The sequence below is a fragment of the Condylura cristata genome, unplaced genomic scaffold, assembly GCF_000260355.1.
Source record: "Condylura cristata isolate star-nosed mole 26May11 unplaced genomic scaffold, ConCri1.0 scaffold00031, whole genome shotgun sequence".
Lineage (NCBI taxonomy): Eukaryota > Metazoa > Chordata > Mammalia > Eulipotyphla > Talpidae > Condylura > Condylura cristata.
In genome coordinates, this window is record NW_004567132.1 from 1,728,851 (window position 1) to 1,736,170 (window position 7,320).

A 7,320-nucleotide genomic window follows, 5' to 3' on the forward strand; every position below is an offset into this window, starting at 1 on the left:
GGGGTGTGGGTGCTCAAGGAGATAGATTTGGCCAGCAAACACCAGATTTAATAACTGCAGCCTAGTTCCAGCTTCAGAGCTATTTCTGCTTCTACCTTGTAACCTACTACAGCCCAAGAATTTGACATTTTTGTCTCAAAGTATCTTTCCATAGGCTATTTTTAAAGGAAAATTACCACAGAAAAAAGGCATTTTTTAAAAACAGTTACACATACTGTATACACATGTATGCACCTAAAAATGTAACATTTTATTCACACATGGAAATGTAAGTCAAGTAGGTGCCCTGGCTCTATTCCCTATATGGAAAGAGAAGAATCTGAACATGTTTTTTTTTTCCTAACTTAGGTGAAGTTTTGTAACATATGTTATAGGATGTTACTTAGATGTTCCATTAACTACCAAATAATTACACGCACAGAAAATAAAATCACTAATAAATGAATATTATACTTCAAATTAAAAAGTAGTCCTACCTGAAAGCAGGTAAAAGATATATCTGAATAGATAGCTCAGAAAAAGAACAAAAATACAGGAAATAGACATAAAATATGCTCAGCCTTGCTCATCATTCAAAAATTCAGAGAACAATTTTTTACTTCCAACTGGCAAATACTGAAAAGAGCAGCAATACCAGCATGCAAAGTGAGGGGTCATTCTCATACATCATCGCTAAGCATGGAAATCGAAGGAATGTTCTGTGGTGGCAGTTTTGCAATCTCAAAGTTGCCTCAGAAATTCTACTTTTAGGTACGTAACCTACAGAAACATGTAAAGACACAAAGACAGATGTACTTGGATAGTGGTTGCAATGTGGTTCCTAAAACTAAACACTGGAGACAAACCACTAAAAAGAAGGCAGGTCTATACATGCTCACATGGATGGTGTTTGGTGGAGATAAAGCAGTGAAAAGAGCAAATTACAAAAATGATACAGAAAATAATCTCATTTTTGTTATGTGCCAAAAAAAAAAAGCTTAATGGCTGATATATTGGCATATAAACACTGACTAGTGGGGGGTGGGGAGAAGGGAGTAGAATTTTGGAACACCTTCCATTTCTACCTCATCTACTTTTAAAATATTTGATTACATATTGAAAGTTAAATAAAAATCTTTTTTTTAAAATAAGGATGAACACCACTTCTATAGAGTTTTTGTCAAAGATGATAAATCTTCATCTAAACATGCCGAAATAATCACATAAATTCAGTTTATGTAATGTTCTACAAGATAACCAGTCTGGACTTTTCAATGTACTGATGTCATCAAAAATTTTAAAAGACTAAGCAGGAAACTGCTTTAGATTAAAAACTACTAAAGAGAACTGATAAATAAAGCAATGTATGGTCCTTGATGAGAGTCCAAATGCATAAAAACACTACAAAGGATAATGTGCATTTCCAGGGTACAAATATCTTGGTGAATTTAGGAGAAAGGATAGGACTTCTAGAATTATGATTTGGAAATGTAGCATAGGCAGTGCTGGCATTTGTACATGAAATGTAGCTCCATCATGCTACATGTCCCTATGGAAATATTATTTCTTTTAATCTAGACTATTTATAGTAGAGTAAGAAGATTTCCTATTAAAAAAAATTTAATATTTCTATGATTGCTGAGGGATGCCAACACAGTCAATTCTAGAATATAGAGTCTGGAGTATATATTTACAATTAGTGCTTAGATACCAACTAAGAAATATTATAAAGCTGGGGAGTTCCAAAGACATTAGGGAGTATCTTTGAGGTTACACGGTATCAATCATCATTATTTTACACATGAACAAAAGGACCCAAACTGGTGGTGACTTACCCATGTAAGTAGAAGGAAAATTGATCTGGAAATCTTTTTTCTTTTTTTTTTTTTTTTGATCTGGAAATCTGACCTCCAAATTTAGGACTCTTATAAAATCACTGAGATTTATTTAACAATAACAACAAACAAGACAGCATAGTGGTCTGGCCCCTTCATGAAGCAGGAATTGCATGTTAATCCTCAAGGAGCAAAGAGCTTCCAATCCTAGCCTTGTAATAATGCAGGCAGTCTGCGGAGGCCACGCCAAACCAAGACATGCCCTTTGCTTGACTTTTTTATTACATAAGAAAGTACTAAGAGTTCAAGCCAACACTTTTTTCTTCCTGAACAGAGAAATACAAAAGAAATGACTGCTTATGGAAGATGGATAACAAGAGTCTCAGGTGTTTAACTTAAGTTCCTGATAAACATTTCCCTCACAACACATTCCCTGTAGTCGTCAATCCATCTGGTAGAATAATAAGAGGGATATTAAATCATTTTTCCTTTATATATTGTGTGTACCTCTTTCTTGCCTAAGAGCACAGACTTTCACATCCCCTAATTTACATCTACTTCTGAGAATAATCTCCTGACCTAATGGGCAACTTAAGAAGTAAAAAAGTGGGCCCTTCCTGGTGACACAATGGATTAAAGTGAAGAACTGTGAAGCTGGCCACAGTGGCTTCAGTACAAGTTCGACCTCTGGCCAAGTAGATGACCCACAGCAAACCTCTCCTGTCTTGCCGGCTGCTCCCCTCAGCAGTGTACTTCACTGATCTGCCTGTTTTGCTCTCCATCTGTTTCTAGTGAATCCTCTCACCACCCCTGCCCTGCACCTCTGGACTGTACCCCAGTTCTGTATGCATAAATAAAGAAATCTAAGAAAGAGAGAGAAAGAAAGAAAGAGAATGAACAAAAGAAAGAAAGAAGCAATTCTCCCTCAGACAATTTCCCTAAGAGGCCATTCCTTAGGGTTGGTGAAATGTCCCACTGTGATGAGATGTGACCTATCCGTGTAGTGGGGAAAGTACTGGGGTCAGAGGTAAGGTGGGGGGAGGGCTGGCAAACGGTGCCAGGGAGCCACAAAATGAACAAGGTCAAAGTTTGTAGAGGTAAACCGAATTCTAAATACCTGGAAGAACACATTCAAGGTCCAGTTGGGAGGATACCATGATTGAATCATGACGTCAAACATTTAAACTGAATGGAAATGGGTTTGTAGCCCTGACAGGCTTGTATCATAGACAGGTAGCACAGACAGGACCAAGCAGGAGGGTGTCTTGGAAAAAGTCCCAGAAACTAGCTAACAGGTATAGTTCACATTTGAAGCAGGCTGGGGCCTACTATCCATGGAATTGGCACAGATGGCTGAGATCAGTGGACACAGAAAAAATGAGCCTCATAATGCCTGTAACTCTGTATCCCTAAACCAGTCCAGCCATTGGCCAGTGAACAACAACTAAGAGCACCAAGTCTAAGTGAAAATTGAATCTCCACATCCAAGTTGGTCAAGAGGCTGTGCCATCATGGACAAACCCATTGCTGGTCCAAAATCAAGTTCAATAAGTCAAATGAAGAGTGAGAACATGAGCATCACCCAAGGAGAACAGCAGCCCTGGTGAGCAAAGATGGAGGAGAGCAGTACAGGGCTGGGTGTGGGGATGGGCTGGAGTGAGGCCACAGCCACAGAGGGGTGCTACAGCCACTCCTCATTCTGTTTCTGCTGCTCCTGATGGAGTGTGTCTTGTGCCATTAAAAGTACCACCAGAGGCCCTCCCTGCTGGCGCAGAGGGGTTAAAGCTCAGCATACTGGGAGGTTGAAGCCACTTAAGCATGAGTTCGATCCCCGCTGCCCCAGAGGTGATCCACATGGTGTCACAGACCTCTCCTGACCGGCCCGCTGCTCCCCTCAGCCGTGTGCTTTGTTGATCTGTCTGTTCCGCTCCTCACTCTGTCTCTGGAAAATCCTCTCACTGCTCCTGTACCTCTGGCCTGTACCCCAGTTTTGTACAAATACATAAATATTTTTTAAAAATTAAAAAAATAATAATAAAGCACAGCACTAAGAAGCTAAAGCCATTAAAGCCACCCCCATTCTGGAGATGACCAAATGGTGCACAGACCTCTCCCTACCCTCAGCAGTGTACTTCTTGATCTGCCTGTTCTGCTCCCCACTCTGTCTCTGGTGAATCCTCTCACCGCCCCTGCACCTTTGACCTGTACCCCAGTTCTGTATGCATAAATAAATAAATCTTTAAAAAAAAGTACCACCAGAAACATTGTTTATTCCACTTCCTTCTAATAAACTGAGAGTATGAAGGATAAAAGGAAGTTTACTTAAGAGAAAGAGTTTATGAATATTTAGGAAGTTTTATTTATTCATTTTTATTAATTTTTTTTTTTTACATAGAAGAACTGGAATTAGGCCAGAGATGGGATGGGGGGTGGGAGGGGAAGGGTTGTGTGTGTGTGTGAGAGGATTCACCAGAGACAGAGTGGGGAGCAGAACAGGCAGATCTACTGAAATACATTGCTGAGGGGAGCAGCAAGCAGGACAGAAGTCTGCTGTGCCATGTAGGTCAGCGTCTTAGCCTGGAATGGAATTCAGGTCCAAGCAGTGAATTTCAAAAATGTAAGCATTCCAAATGGAACATGAAGGGGGAAATATGATGGGAAAAACTGTTTTGTAATCAGCCATGTTGAGTTTACCAGTTGGCCAGGTGTGAATCTGACCATGAGTCATGTCAAGATGCTCTTTAGGAAAACTCTGTTGACAGTGCACTCACTTGGCAGGAGAGTAACTTTAACATGCTGGCAGCTCAGTTCAGATACATGTATGTTTCCACCTGGCACTTAATTAAGTGCCCAGCTGGCCTGTGTGCTGGGAAAGGCTTTCCAACACAGAAGCCTGAGCATACTGGGCACCAATAGGGCAGGAGAGCAAAAGAGAATAAATCCCAGGGTGCACCAGTACCCAGTTAGAGGATGGTAGAGAAGGGGGTCCAGCTTAGATGGTGCCAGTGCACCCAGTTTCAGAGCCTCAACCTCCACCACAATAGCTCCACTTTTGTCTGTTTTGCTCATTGCGTTTCTGTTGAACATTTTCTTTCATTTGTCAACAGAGCATTTAAAAAACACTACCCTGCACTAACAGCACTAAAAGGTGCCCATGTGTTTAGCTCTGTACTATTGTGTTGAATGCTGTTTGTTTATTCATGTAGGCCCTCTCTTGAAGGAGTTTACAGTCTCTCTATGAGTTTTTATGTAATGACAAAAAGGAGCAAACAACATATTATAGGACTTAATTAAGTGCCAGTGATGTACTACAGGCGGTCAGCCATTCAAGGCTGAAAGCAAAAGAGAGATCCTTGAGATGTGGGGGATAAAGGGACATGTAAAACACACACACACATACACAGAAATTTCTGTACCAACACGCAGTGGCGTTTGAGCTGAACTTTAGCGGATGGTGAGACAACTGCAATGTGCAACAGGGTAGCAAAGGGGATACTCAAGGCAGTTTTGGGAAACAGTAAATAGAGAAAACATATGGATGACTGACAGTGTTTTCCATTTTTTAAAATAACCTATTCAGACTATATCCTGAGCAAGAACAATTTCCTGCTGGCTTATAAATAGGTCCCAGTTATTTTAGTAAAATGTAACACCGATGATCATTCATGAAATGTTCCACAGAAACTTCACTTTTTCAAGGGTCAGGAGAAAATGTATAAATGTCTAAGAAATGGGCAGATCATGAAATACCCCTAATAAATATCAAATGCAAAGTTTATGCAGAGTTAGTGTTCACAGACACTGGTGTCCCTTTCTCTTTGTCCCCTTGGATTTCTTCCTGACTTACTGTGCACAGTGCTGATGGCTCCAGATGACACATACCTCTGGATATGACAGAATAAGAATAGAAATTGGAAGATAGGGGGAAAAAAGCACAAAAGATGAAGTAATCTGTCTGAGCTCACAGAAGGATGGTGCCAAGATTGCAAATCAGGACACCCGTCTCAAATTTCCTTTCATCCAGTCTTGAACACAGAATTCCTTAGTACCTTTGGACCTGAGAAGCCATCAGGATTGTATTGAATTTCAAGTACCATGACCCCCAAGATGAGATCCTTTCCTTGTATCATAGATTGGACTTGAGAAGCATTCAGTTCATATACATGCCATGTTATATATAGTGTCCTAAAGACAGAAGGTACTTATATTGGTTAACTAGTTTAGAATGGATTTGCATTTTATTTCAGTGAGTCTCATTCTCAGTTTTCCAGCACTAAGCTATCTACCCACTGTTTCATGAGGCCTTGCATCATTATATATCCTTAATTCTAGTTTAAGAGATCATGAACATCTTTTTTATTTGTTTTCCCTTTGGTTTTCTCTTACAGTTGATTTAGGGCAAAAAAATAAACACATTATCCTAAGTAGACTTTCCCAGATATAATATAACTAGTAAAAGAAGGAACTTAGACTTCATTCACAGCTTTGAGTGATTAAAATTAAGCATAATAACAGCAGCAGCAAACTACCTTATTACCAAAACTTTCTTAGGAAAAATATACAACAGTTTATCTCCTATCTGAAGAGATCACTTCCAGACATCTAAAACTACAAAGTAACACTACTACTAGTGATTCCACAAGCTTTTGCAAAAGTTTGGATTTGTATCTAAGCCTTCACCCACACCCTAGCTGTCTAAATAAGAATCAGCACTATTATTAAGTAGCCCTCCCTTCTTTCACTCACTAATAAAGCAACCACCAAAAGAGTTTCTGGCCATAGCAAAAACCCTCTCAAAAATTCTTAAATACTCCTAAAATTGAAAAGAAAGTCACACCCAACTTATCAAATGTGATAATAGCTACAAAAATGTTTTTGACAGGCAGAATTTGTAACCAGTCAAAGAGAATTATTTTCACACATCATTTAAAATTTCTTAATGACAAAAGCTTTTCCTGTTTCAGCCATGCCAAGTACATATATTTACATTTCATGAGGATTTTCTTATATGTAGTGATAGGATAACAACTATGGAATTTATATATATATATATATATTTATATAAAACAACCAGGTAATTAGTTTATTTAATTCATTTGACTGTCATAACCTAAATAAGCAGGGTTTACAATATAATTCTTGGTTCCTAACATCCCAATATCTTTATGCTGGGGTAGAAAAGAACTAGAAAAAAAATGGGAGATTTCTATTTTAGAAATCAAGTCAGGTTTTTAGTTTTTGACACTGTAAACAGAGACAAAGCCATAAAGTAAAAAAGCCAAAACCTGTCAGTCTTTTGAGAGGTGGTACTTTATATTACTTACTTTCTTGGCAGGCCTCATGAAATAAAATTAAAGTGCTTTGCACACTATTAAAAGAAATAGAAAAAGACACCAAGAAATGAAAAGACAACCCCTGCTCATGGATCGGGAGAATTAACATCATCAAAATGGCCATCCTACCAAAAGCAATATGCAGATATAACGCCATCCCAATAAAAGACTTA